A 14,174-nucleotide genomic window follows, 5' to 3' on the forward strand; every position below is an offset into this window, starting at 1 on the left:
AATTCATTCTAGCACTGACAAATTAAAATCCGCTGACAGATATCTTAGGCTTTTAAAAGTAATTTCAAAATATAAGTTATCATATTCTATTCTCTTAAACTTTTTTCTCATATGTATGTATGTGTGCTTTCATGAGCTTATGTGCAAGATGTGCATACAGGAACCCACAGAGGCCAGAAGAGAGCATCAAATCCCCCGGTACTGGAGCTGCAGAAGGTTATTAGCATCCATGTAGAAGCTGAAAAGTGAACCCACCCATGTTCTCTGCAAGAGCAGTAAGTTCTCTGAACTGTTGAATGAACTCCCCCAACACATACACTATATTCTTTTTTTGTATGTTTATGTCTGAGTTCTGTAAAACTGTTTGAATCTTGTATGCTGTTATGTAAGATTGTGAACAAAGACAACACAAAAAGATTTTGTACACAGTTTTAAAAAAACACAATCTAATTTTAATTTGTGTGAACCACAGTAAAAAGGAAGGCATTCAGGTGCACATGGAGGAAAGTGGTGACAATTTGTCAGGGCTCAGATTGCAAAGAACCCTTCAGTTTTATTCCTTCCATGGAAATCTATTAGCATTGGGTTTGGGAGGGCAAAGGGGGTGGGGTGGGGAGACTCACTTCAAAGACTGAAACCTCAGAACAAAAGCTTTGTTTTCTGAGGACTTAGGGAGGGGGGCAGTCAGCTCATGTACTGAATCTCATCCTCAAGGGGAAGCTGCTTTGCGATTTTAAAGGTTAAAACTGCAAAACAAGGTCGGGCTTGGTGAGCTTCAGGTCATCCAACCTATTTTGAATTATGGCTGATCTGTTGGAGACTGTTGGAGACTGGGCCTCTTCCAGGACATCTGGCTCAAGTCCCTTAACTCATTTCTTTAGACATTTGGAATAGAATTCAAGGCCCTTAATTTATCCTCCTAGACTTTTGTCCAGAGCTCAAGGTGATAAAGGAACAAAGTAGCAGTTCCCCTGCACAGTTTGAGAGCTTGGCAGAGACTGGTTATATAGTCTTACACCTCAGGCACTGTGGTTATAATCACAGCAAGCTTTACATTCTTTTACTGACTTAACAATTAAGAGATCATTTGGAGGGTTAGGGTAAGAGCAGGTTCCCTAACAGCAAGGAATGTTAACCTGGCTTAACCCTGTTAACAAAATGGGGGAGCAAAATGGGAGAGTTGTTTCCAAGTCAGGTTATGTTCTGACTCCTTATATTAATAAGAAACACTTAATAGGACTTAATATTAATGTTGGGAACAAGCAAAAAACTGACAAAAAAAAAAGCATGAAGGCCAAGTGGAACAGTCATCCCAGACACGAAAGGCAGACATAGACTTGGCTTCAGGTTCTTCTAGAGTGGAAGGAAAGGCTCATCCACCTACTCAGATTCTAAACAGAGAGAGAGAGAAACTGTGTCTGCTGAACCTGAGCCTAAGAGGACCATTCAAAGTCTGAAAGAAAAAACAGAGAAAGTAAAAGATCCCAAGACTGCTGCTGATGTGGTCAGCTCGGGGGCCAACTCTGTGGATAGATTGCAAAGACCAAAAGAAGAGAGTTCAGAAGATGAGAATGAAGTGTCTAACAGTTTGAGAAATGGCAGATCCAAGCAGCTTTATAATCAAACTTACAGAAGCAGGAAGTACAAAAGTGATTGGGGCTCTTCTGGTCGAGGTGGCTATCAACATGTGAGAGGAGAGGAGTCCTGGAAAGGGCAGCCCAACCGAAGCCGGGGTGAAGGTTATCAGTACCATCGACATGCTAGAGGATGACTGTACAGGGGAGATAGGAGAAGATCAGGGATGAAAGATGGCCACAGGGGACAGCACACTTAATGGTTAGTTATTGCTCATGTTGTAGTGCTATAGCCTTTTCTTAGGAATATTTCTGAAGGCTTTAAAATCATTACAATAAAAACCCAAATTGGAACTATCTCCTCCCCTCCCCTTTACCCTTAATTCCTATTCTGATGAGACTTTGGACATGAGTTCAAGGGGCAGATGAATTTTTGACATTGTGGTTTTTCTTACTCAGAATCTGTTTATTGGGTTACTGACCTCATAAAAAGTAAATGTGACTTTAAGTATTTTTTTTTATAAACAGCTCAATATAAAACATAGACAGTGTTTGATTTTTTTCCTTGTGTAAGTTTGTTTTAAAAACGTTGGAAATGTGTGCTTTTAGTGTTTACTAAAGTGATAAGAAAATAAAGTATTCAATACACTATAGATTCCAAAACATAACATTGCACTAAATAGAACTGTATATTTTATTATGCAATGCCTTAGTCATAAACTGGGCTCAAACAATCCTCAGCCTAAAACACTGTTGTCTTTTAATGTGCTTCCAACCCAAAGGCCTTTCATCTCAGTATCTGTCAAACTTGAATAACGTCTTCTCTTTACTATTACACACGAGGCAGTCTAGTAACCAGTGTCTTAGAATACTTTGTATATAGTTCTTTTAATATTCATAGGGTATATTTTTGAATTTTTTGGTGAGTATTTGTTGAATTTGAGATAGCATACAATAGATGTTTAAGAAATAGTAAGAAGTCAGGTGAGACGGCTGTTTCCATCAAGAACTCCTAGCACTGCTGTAAATATCATGGTGCCTACTCGAAGGGAATGTAGATGCTATGCATTTTGGAAATAATCTGCATCTGTTAAAACTGCAGAAGTTTTTTAATGCCACTTTAACACTAATGCACTGATAGATTCTAAATATTTTGTGAGAAATGTTGAAATGTTTAACCTGATAGACTTCTCTATAAAAGAGTGTTTTGTTTTCTCCCTGCACCATGAGCTGTGTTTATCACTTTACAGTTGCATGTTCTACTTGTCATAGCTGGAATTATTGTATTAAAAGAACATGGTTGTGATTCGTAGTTCTTCTCTAGAGGATGCTGCTAGAACGTGGTTTTACTTTGCATTTTGTAGCTCTTTCCCCGTCAGTGCTGTGTCCGGTCCTGCTTCTTCCAGTCCGCAGTACTCACTAGAGGCTCCTTCGCATGTTGCACTCTGTTCTCATTTGGAGATTGGACTCTGACGAGTTAGCACAGTATTCTCTCCTCTGTGGTACTTCGTAAAACTAACTGTACTTTGTATTTCTTATTTGTACATATCAGTGTGAGAAATCTACCTTTTTTATGTTGCAATTACTTGTGATCAGGCAGCTTGAGTGCTATGCAAATAGTAGGTAGTATGGTGGTGATTTTCTTTGCATGTTGTGTGTGATATACCTAGCCAGAAATAGACATCGCTTTTGTTTTAGGGGGCAAGTTACTTTTAAAAGCAAATACAATTCACTTGAATTTGACAAGCTGAAGCAGACAAGTTTTCTGGGTCCTCTGATAACTTGGGATGTTTGGCTGTCAGCTAGGCTCAGTGAAGCTCCACTGTACTGTAATGATGGTATTTACCTCTGTGCTGTTTTAATCACCCTCATGTCTGTGTAACTGCTGATTAGTGATTGGCATTTAGAGATTTTGTAATGTAGGGCTTTAGAGAGCACTTTGAAAGACAACATTTTATTATGATGGTGCTACGTAAAAAAAATGTATAGCATGGTATGTGAAGAAAAAAATTGAGAACCCATTGAAAGGAATTTGTTGTCTGCTTATAAGCTAGCATGGTTGTAAAGGTTCCACTCTGCTAGTGCTTCAGTATCGGTGGCTGAATTATGGATAAGAACTCTAGAGGGTCTTCTGTTTAGTCCCTGCTATTTATGTAGAATTGGTTTTATCTAATAGTTCTAGTATGGAAATCGCCTTTTGATATAATAAGCCAGATTTTAGAGATTTGATATTTGGTCTCAGGAGCTCAAAAGAAGTAGCTTTTTCCAGTATCTTTTGTATTACTGATGTGGGAAATGTTGAAAGATTGGACAGGGAAGAACAGCGCTTGTGTCCTCATGATCACTGTCTTACCTTAGTGACAGTACTTTACAGCTTTTGAAGGAAACCAATCAACTTCTGTTTTCCCACCTGACCTCCAGGGCATGATGGATCAGTAATAAAAGGATTTTGTCTTATCCTGAGGTCAGACTAGGGCCAAGCAAGCTTTTTCCTTCACATGAATGGTCATATTGTATTTTGACCTCTTTCTACAGGAGAAAAGAAAGAGAAAGATGACACCTGGAAAGTCCTTTGCATTGGCACATGATAAATCTTGATGATGGCTAGATTCTGAACAAACACTTCATGTGTTTAGCATAGGTGCTGTAGTGGGAGTAGGCCTCACCTCTGCTCCTTTCAGTGTTGTTGCTGTTCAAGTTATTTCCTCTTAGACATCCTCCATCCTTGCCCCAAGCACTCATTGGCAGCAGAATGCTGGCAGCTTGTGACCCTCATGTTTTTTCCTGTAAGTCTGTTTCATGGCAGGGCTCATATCTGCCTCAGCCTGACAGGAGTAGGTTTTCCAAAACCCACTGTGCTGAGACAGTTCATGTGATGCAAACTATTTTTTGGAGTGTGGCGTTTTCTTTGGCCCAAGGGTAAACTAAAATGCCTGTGAACTGTAAATTTGCTTATGATTGACTTGGTGCAATACAGTTCCTTTCTAAACGTTTCTAATTTAGAGAATATTCAGTCATCCTGGAAACTAGAAATATTTATTTTGTCTCATTTATTTTACCTTCAGTTTTAGATGAGGTGAAGCTTTTCTTTCACTTAGGGTACTTAGCAAGGTCTATTCTAGTGTAGCTGAAGAGGAAAGATACACTATTTCTGTTTACTGTATTTTGGTCCCTTTTTTTATGTCTAATTGCTTTTTTAAAATCTTCACAATGGCTCACTTGAGCATATCAATTTGAAAGAACTAAGATTTTCCTACTTAATGTCAACCATTGGCTCTCCCGAAAATTGGAACTTCTTTTTTTGTATTTGTTTCCCCTTTCCCTAAAATTATAAGTTTAAAGAATCCTGTAAGAGGGGTGGGTGCATGTCTTAATGCTGAGAAGCAGCAGCTTTGGGATTGAATTTACTTGAATGGTTTAAAAAAATTGCATTGTTACAAAGCTAGAAAAAAATTTACGTATGAAAAATGATCCTAGCCTTACACTGAGTACAGTAATACGTATAAGCATGAGAAGATGTGATCCTTTGTGATGTTACTTGTAAAAACATATATACATATCTATACATATCTTTTGAAGTGTTGAAAGGGATAGTACTTTATATTCTTTATCATACCACTTTTGTAAGTGTTGAATATATTGCTGTTTATTTTTCTATGTTCTGTTTCGTAGCCTTAAGAAGTGTTTCAAACGATCTGAGTGTATAAAACAAGTCAATGCCCTACATGGTGTAATGCTGCATTATATATACAACCGTGTGCAAATATTAAATTCTGTCTGTCAATTCTGCTTGGGATTTTTTTGGTCTTTGGGTAACCCAATGTATCACATGTAAATCTGAAGATGAATCTTAGTAAACTCTTGAAAATGAAAAAAAATGGGGGAGCAAAGTGGGAGAGTTGTTTTTGAGTCAGGTTGTGTTCTGACTCCTTACATTAATAAGAGACACTTACAGGACTTAATATTGATGTTGGGAACAAGCAAAAAACTGAAAAAAAAAAAAAACCGAAACCAAACCAACCAAACAAACAAAGGAAAAACCAAACATCAACAACAAACCAACTTGTTCTAAGTTCTGCTCTTTTGTTTTCAGGCTCCATTTAATTATAGGGAGAAACCAAGTTCAAGGTCCCAGGCCTGGGAGAACTGGGGACTTCCCAACAGCTGAACACCTTTTGCTGTAAGGAAATCGTTGTCAGAGTCCAGCCATTGAAGTGGAAACTTTTGGTGTTTTTTTTGCAAAGGAAGTTCTGCTAAGGCAGACACATGAAGGAATGTTTTGCTGAAGCAGACACAGGTAAAAGGATGTTTTGCTAAAGCAAACATGTAAAAGGATATGTGATGTTAAGAAGGACCCAACAGACAGTGGGTGAAGCTGGCTGGTATTGGTATAACTTACCATGTTTATTGGTCATTGTTTCTTAGGACTCCATAGAGAGAAACACACCAAAAAACTTCTGATGGTTTGCTGGTGGCTTCTTCAAGCTTCCACAGACTCAGGCTGATTGGCAAAGTGATGTCAGCTGATATAAGCTCATGTGGAGTTTTGCTAAGACAGACTCATGTGCTGAGGCAAGACACATGATGAAGCAAGACTCGTGGAGGACACGTGATGTTTGGAGAGAGTATAAATAGAATTCAAGGAGATGTGAGAGGGGCTTCCTTGCATAGCGAGCTCTGCATCTCTTTTTGGTCTTACGTCTTTGCTGATCTATGCTGCATTGAGAGAGGCACAGCAGAGAACTTCTCCTGGTTCCTCTTGCTGACTTGTGCCGATTCAGCTGAAATCTGGATGTCTATGCTAGGTCGTGCCACTGCTGCTGACTCCTGTTTGCTATTCTGACACTACCGAACTAGGCTGCTGGTATATTTGTGAAGTGTTTGTGAATAGATTGAGCTGCCACTGATGGTTCCTGTGAATTGAACTTCTGATTTCCTGTCAATGCAGATGTTATTTGCTCCAAAGAACAATTTCTAATAACTTTTATCCTAATAACCATTCTTTTTCACTACCTCTTGTGGGCGGTGGGCTAGAAGGGAGGTTAAAGTGTTTAAAAACTATAATATTAAAAGTAGGATTTGAAAAATTAAAGTTCATACCAGAGACAACTTGTAAAGAGACAGCTGTCCAAGTCCAGCTATCTCAAGGACAACTTCTCCATCTTGCTGGTAGAATTGAACTATGTTCAAGTTCCAAGGCTCAGGAGCCAACTCCTATCCTGATTGGTGGCAACTCAGCTTATGTCAAAATATGATTGGAAAATGCTATATCCCACCCTGCTCCCCCTGGCTTTATGATTTCATCCTTTAAATATTTCTTACCACTTCCCTTCAGGGTTGCAGGTCAGCTCCTGAGTCTGTTGTGTGGCCCTGATTGATCAGCAGTGGCTTGATTACAATAAAACTTTGTCATCTGCATTGACCTGGTGTTTGAGTTACATTGGCTTTAAGTGGACCCCTCATATTAGCAATAAAAGTGGCTCTGAGGTGGTACAGTCACATATGCTTGTTTGCTCAAGACAAAGTATGGACATGACCCAAGTTCAACTTAGTGAACCAGTGAGTTTTACTGAAGTTACTTACAGGAGTGAAGAGTTGATTACAGGAGCAGAAATGAAGCAGGACAGCCACATCAAAAAGCCAACTCCAGCATGGGTGAGAGCTCACAAAATTTGGAAGCCTGGATCTCAGTTCAGTCTGCAAGCAACTCAACAGGTTGGAGAATGTTCTTTCCAGGTAGCTCAGTTGGTCTGAGCTTCTTCCAAGCAACACCTCTGGTTTCTGCTTCTTTTAGGCTACTTACTTTTGTTGTCTCTGCTTCTTCCTGACGGCTAGACTTGTCCCTGAATCTTCTTTGCATCTTGGTTGGTTTGAAAGCCATCTTTGCAATTTGACTTGAGAGTGACTAAGCATTCTTTACGGGTCATTCTTGGGGAGGAAGGAGTATAGTGAATCTGGTCAATTTCAGGAACTTCCTAAAGATAATTTGAGTTGTTTACTTTCTGTCTGAAGGAGCTCCTATGAAGAATGGAATGTTTCAATCACCCAAGAAACTGCTACACAATAATGCTTGTTTTATGGTAATAGTCCTTAGTATTTCTGTTTTGGGCTGTTGGCCTTCATCCTGGGCTGGGAGGGTGTCCTGAGACTTGGAAGCCCAGGAACCACACAGCTTTGAGGTGAGACAGTGTCCCAATGGAAGGCCATCGTGAGACATGGGAGCCTAGTAACCACACAGCTCTGAGGTGGGACAGTGTCCCAATGGAAGAATATCCTGAGACATGGGAACTCATGAACCACATAGCTATGAGAGAAAGCCTTTTTAGGAGAGGCATTGCAGGTCCCAGGGGAGGGTATCTCCAGTTGAACTAAGGAGCTCAGGAGCCTCAGCCCTGCTCCTTCTCTTTGGCTCTTTTCTTCATTGGTTCTTGGCTTCTTCAGGTGAAAGTGTCATATCAGGTAGAAAGTTCAGATCATGGAGAGATGAATCCAGGAGGGTCTGCCTCTGCTCCCAGGGGGGAGCTGACAGGAGGGAATTGAGCAAACATAGCCTTTATATAGGGTTTCTTGTGTATATGGGGAGGAGAACTGAGGGGGTTCTAGGGCAGGGACTGCCAGGGTTTAAAGTCCTGAATTTGGGGGAGCACAGGGTTGGTAGGTTTTCCTGTCCAGGGATTGGTGACTTTTGTTCAGACTTTTTATACTTAAAATTAGCATAACATGAGAGAGTCCTATAGAGGGGCTGGAGATAACTTTGTGACTGTTACAGTGGCTGGAAATGCTGCTATGACAGTCAGGGAGGTCTGGGGGAGGAGCCTGGCCATTGGACCTCCCCAGGCTTTGGGGCAGGGGTGTTGGCCACTTTCCTGCCTTGAGGGTTTGCAAAGTTTACAGCAGTCCTGTGTGCCCAAGTTTTAGCAATAAATACATGTAAATGCCTGTAAGTTAAATTGTTTCCAGGAAATATAATTAAATGATATTAAACAAGTTTGCAAAAAGGGTAAACTCTTGATTGAACTCCACACAAAAATAAGCAAGTAAGGAGTGCTGAGAGTGGGAGACAAGGCCTTCCCAGAGAAGAGAACACCAGTGGGAGACATGGCCTTCCCAGAGAAGAGCACACCAGTCGATCACCCAAACAGTCAGTCCTGAAGACATACATGCAAGTAATGTAAGTATATATGCAGATAAATACATGGATATAATAGCAATGAAAAAAGCTGGGAATTTGAAAGAAAGCAAGGCATCTATGGGAAGGTTGGAGAGTGGAAAGGGAAAGGGGAAATGGTGTTAAGTAAATTATAATTTCAAAAATAAAAGAAAAACATTTCAAAGAAAGGGAAGAGAAACTCTCAGTCCCTGTTTCAGTGTTTTGCTGATTTTATTACTTCAGTAAACTGTCCCTGATTATATTACATCAGAAGTAGGAAATAAAGTTGCTCAAGTCACACACAGGACCATCATTAGTAATTAAACTAATATGTTATTTTGAGATTTAAAAAATTAGTCTATGTGCGTATGTGCATATGAATGTAGGTGTCAAATCCCCTGGAACTGCAATTGAGTAATAAGCAATTGAGAATTACCTGGTATTGGTTCTGAGAATAAAACTCCAGTCTTCTGCAACAGCACGAAGCACAGAGCCATCCTTTCTGCTCCAAGCTAACATGTCATTTTGAAATTTCTGAGTTCTAAAACTCTGGAGTAAAAATTGTCTTTTGTTTAATCCCCTTAGCCTGTGCAATCTGTAACCTAAGCAAGAGTAATTGTAACTGACATCTCGTTTCATTCAGCAGTCTTATTGAACAGCTTACTATGTCACTATGTCACAGACATCAAACTATACCATATATAAAAATACATTTAAAACCCAACTATACTGCCAATAAACATATAAAAGACAATGCAAAAGTATAGTAGAGAAAGGTGTGAAGTGAAAAAAATCATTTAGTGGATTAAAGAGGTGATGCAGCTCTTAAGAGGACCCAAGTTCAGTTCCCAGCATCCACATAGTGGCTCACAACTATCTGTGACTCCAGTTCTAGATGTTACACTTTCAGATCTCTTCTCAAGGAATAGGCGCACACAAGTGCTCCACAGGGGTGCATAGTACACGCAGGCAAAGCACCCATACACGTAAAGTGAATCATTTCTTTTAAAGACGTAAAAGTTAAAATCAAATTTAAAGGACAAAAAAGATTCAGTCAGTGGTGACACATATCTTTAATCCCAGCACACAGGAAGCAGAGGCAGGCAGATCTCTGTGAGTTCAAGGCCAACCTGGTCTACAGAGTGAGTATCAGGGTAGCCAACACTACACAGAGAGACCCTGTATCAAACAAGCAAAAAACAGTACTGGAGAGTTGGCTCAGTAGTTAAGAAACCTTAATGCTCTTCCAGAAGACTTAAGTTTGATTCCCAGCATCCACATGGTAGGTCATAATCATCTCTAACTCCAGTTCTAGGATATCCAATGTCATTTTCTGACCTCCATGTACACTAGGCATCTACGTGGTACACATTTGCATGTATACACAGGCAAAACATTCAGACACATAAAATAATAAAATAATAAATTAAAAAAATTAAAGACAAAAGACTATGTGGATAAAAGAAGGGAGTAAGATTTTTTAATAAGGTAATACCACACAGAATAAATAAAAATTAGGTAAACATAAGAAAAGCAATACAAATTAAAGCCATAAAAGCTTTTTAAAAGCTAGGTGCAGGGTGAAGAGAAACAGTTGCATCCCTGGAGCTTATTGGGCTAATAAAACAGAAGTTTTGATACTATACACAAGAGTGTGTCAAGAATGTTGAAGCAATTTGAAGTGATTAATAAAGATGAATCTTTTTAAGAAAAAAAAAAAAGCTAGATGCAGTAGTTCTAATCTCATCCTTTGAGAGGCACAAGCAAGAAGATCTCTGTGATTTAAAGGTAAACACAGTGATTCAGGCTGCCAGGAATATATAGTAAGATAGTGTTGCTTTAATTTAAAAAATAATTTTTAAAATAAAAATATAGTAAGAAACCAGAAAAATGAAAAAAGAAGCTAACATATTGGAACAGTATCTTTATGCATAGTGGAATCAGGCAATTGGATAGGTTAATCAGGTGAGACTGGAGTCTCTTGCCTTTCCTAACATCCATGCTTGTTACTGAGCAAGGCCATCAAAGGCCAGTTGCCTTCAAGGGCTGCACTCATTTTATAAGTTTCCTGTTGTCTGCAACACATGCCACTGGTAACCCATCAAGAAGATAGGTTCTCATTTGTTCCAGAGACACTTAAAGTTTGTATACCCATAGATGGCTTGTACCCAAGCCGACTGGTTTCCCCCAAATATACTTGAGAGTAGAAGACACAAACACAGCACTGGATTCTGCATAATTCAAAGAACCAATACCAGAAGCATTTTCAAGTAGTAGAATCCATGCCAACAATACCCATAGAAATCACCACCACCTAAAAGGGGTTGCACTCCTATTTTAGAAGTAATCACAGTGAGTCAGGTGTATGATACATAACTGTAATCACAGCACTTGGGAGGTAGAGGCACAGGAATTAGGAGTTCAAAACTAACCTGAGTTATATGATAGTATAGATCAAAGAAATACACATAAAAACTAGCCACTAAGTATATACTTCACATAAACTGCTTACACAACAGTGGCCTGAATTAATGAAGACCAGATTCTTGGGGCAATTGTAAATAGGAAGCCATATATATTCAGCCTTTTAAGTATTGTGCTTTGTGTCAAAACCTACTAATGAAAGCCAAAGAAGCATGGCAAGATTATACTGTAAGTGATCATCACAATCAATCTTGGTATTACACAACAGATGTGGAAAACCTTTGGCAAGAAAAGCTTCTTATCAAGAAAGCTTCCTCATAAAAGGGAAAGAGATCAGCCTCAATAGACGTGTAAATTTCAGGACAAAAACACAATAAATGTATCACTATATAATATAAACTCTACATTTCCAAAGTACGTAATAACAGAGTCAAAAGATATTGAAATGCATGAAGAAAACAAAGAAATAAAATAATATCTTTTTAAAGCAAGGCAGTCCAAGATGTACAGAGAAACAGTTGAATGGATTGAGAAGATTCGTTCTGGATATAAACGACAAGTTTAATACAGACAGAGATTTTGAAAAGCAAAAGAAAAAATTAAAATCTTGGAGAGGAAAACCACCATAAGTCAGATAAAACATTCAGTTAAAATCACCACCAGCTCATTTGATGAAATAAAATGAAGAATCTCAGTGATAGAACACGTATCTAATGAAAAATCATTTCAGACCATAATATTAAAGAACAACTGAACAGAATACACATGTGTAAGGCACCAGTTGGATTAAATGTATCACAAAATAGGACAGGGGTACATTTCCAAGTACATAATAACAGATTCAAAGGATATTGAAATACCATGTGATATGTACTTCAGCTGTTTTCTATAGTGAAGTCATACCATACCCTCAGTCCTCCAAACACTAAAGGAAAGTTGCACATTGTCATGTCAGCCAGACTACATAATGAACTTAAAACTTAAAACTGGCTTTTGCATATGAAAATCAAGGCAACAATATATTAAACTTAAAATTATACAGAGAAATATATCTTCAAGTGCTCACTCAGAATTTATTAAGACCTATATTAATTTGAGAGCAATCAACATGTACTTTTAAAAAATCAAGCATAGACAGAGCCAACTCAGAAAAACTACTTCCTGTCATTTCCCAGTGTATTGGTTATTTTACATCCTTGTGGTCAAGATAACTAACAGTAAACTTCGGACAGACTAGATTAATTTTGCTTTATGGTTTCATGGAATTTTGTCTGTGATTGTTTGGCTCCATGTGGTTTTGGAAAAGTTGATGGTAAAAGAAGCTTACGGCCAGAATCTTTTCTTCCCATGTTACTTGCTAGAAGTAGAGTACTATGGGCCATGATGGCTGGGGACAAAGCCCAGAAGTGAGCACCTGTCTAATATGTATAAGGCATAGGGGCCAAAGTATTTGTTCCATTTTGAATTGATTTTTGTTCAAATTGGTAAATAGTGTTCTTATCTCTTTCTTTAGCATATGTATCTCTGGTTTTTTCCAGCATCATCTACTAGTGTAGATGTAACTATTCAGGTTCTCTCTTCAGTGTCTGGATAACATTCTCATCACACAGACCATTCACTTTCTTGCATAGATTTAATCCTAATCATTTCCTTGCACTTTAAAAAAAATGCTATTATGAAGCAAAGGTGATTGTTTTCCTGATTTCTTTCCTAGTATGTTCATTACTGATATAAAGCTTTGCTGATTTTTGTATTTGCATTTTGTATCTTCCTACTTTAATTAAAGTATGTATCACATTTCAGAATTTTCTGATGGAGTCTTTGAGCCTTTCTAGTTTAGATTATATTATATGAAAATGGGGTTATATGAAAATTGAGTTCCTTCTTACCTTTTTGTATCTTGTTTTATTATTTCTTGCCCTTGACTTACTGATTTAACTTCCAGCAGTATATTGAAATGTATGGTATAATGGAAAAAGTAGATACCCTTGTCTAGTTTTAGAAGAAATACTTTATTTTTCCTCATTTGGTTTGATGTCTATTGAATTGTCATATTTTTCTCTTATGTTGAGATATGTTCCTTCAATTACTCAGGACCTTCATCAAAAAGGAATGTTTAATCTTGTCAAAGGCTTTATCCAGTCTATTGAGATGATCTTAGTTTTTATCCAAGATTCTATTTGTGTACTGTATTACATTTATTGTTTTTTGTTTCTAGAATTCAACAAATTTTGTTACAATGTAACTCTTTTGAACATGTTGTTCATTCAATTTAAAAATATTTTATTATAAAATTTTTAAGACAGAAGCAGTGATGTATTCCTTTAATCCAAGCACTCAGAGGTAAATTAGTCAGAGGTAATCCTAGAGGTAAAGTCACACAGATCTCCAGGAGTTCCAGGCCAGCCAGAACTTGCCTTAAAAATAAATAAATAAATAAATAAATAAATAAATAAATAAATAAATAAATAAGCTGGCAAGATGGCTCAGACTCTAAATGTAGTTGTTACTGATGGTAAGTTCGAGGCCAGCCTTAGGTATTATTACTAGTTTGAGGACAATTTGAGTTATAGAGTGAGAGGAAATGGAGAGGAGTTGGGAATAAGACAGAGAGCTAGAACTCTGTCCAGGAAAGTTTGCTCTAAGAGAGAAAGCCTTGGACAGAGAAAGCTGTGGATGAAATCTAAAGTATTTCATTTTGATCCTTTATTAGTTAGGGTTGCAAATTTCCTCACTCAAAATTTCACAGTGAGATTCGAGCATCCTTGATTCTGCTTTCCTTCTTGTTTAGCTTCTTTGGGTCTGTGCAGCATAGCATGGGTATCCTGTGATTCATGGCTAATACTCACTTGTAAGTGAGTACATACCATGCTTGTCCTTTTGGGACTGGGTTACCTCACTCAGGATGATATTCTCAAGATCTATCCATTTGCCTGCAAAATTCATAATGTCTTTGTTTTTAACAGTGGAATAATATTCCGTTGTGTAGATGTACCATATTTTCTTTATCAGTTCTTCAGTTAAGG

This window comes from Grammomys surdaster, unplaced genomic scaffold, assembly GCF_004785775.1.
Source record: "Grammomys surdaster isolate TR1022 unplaced genomic scaffold, NIH_TR_1.0 1149, whole genome shotgun sequence".
Lineage (NCBI taxonomy): Eukaryota > Metazoa > Chordata > Mammalia > Rodentia > Muridae > Grammomys > Grammomys surdaster.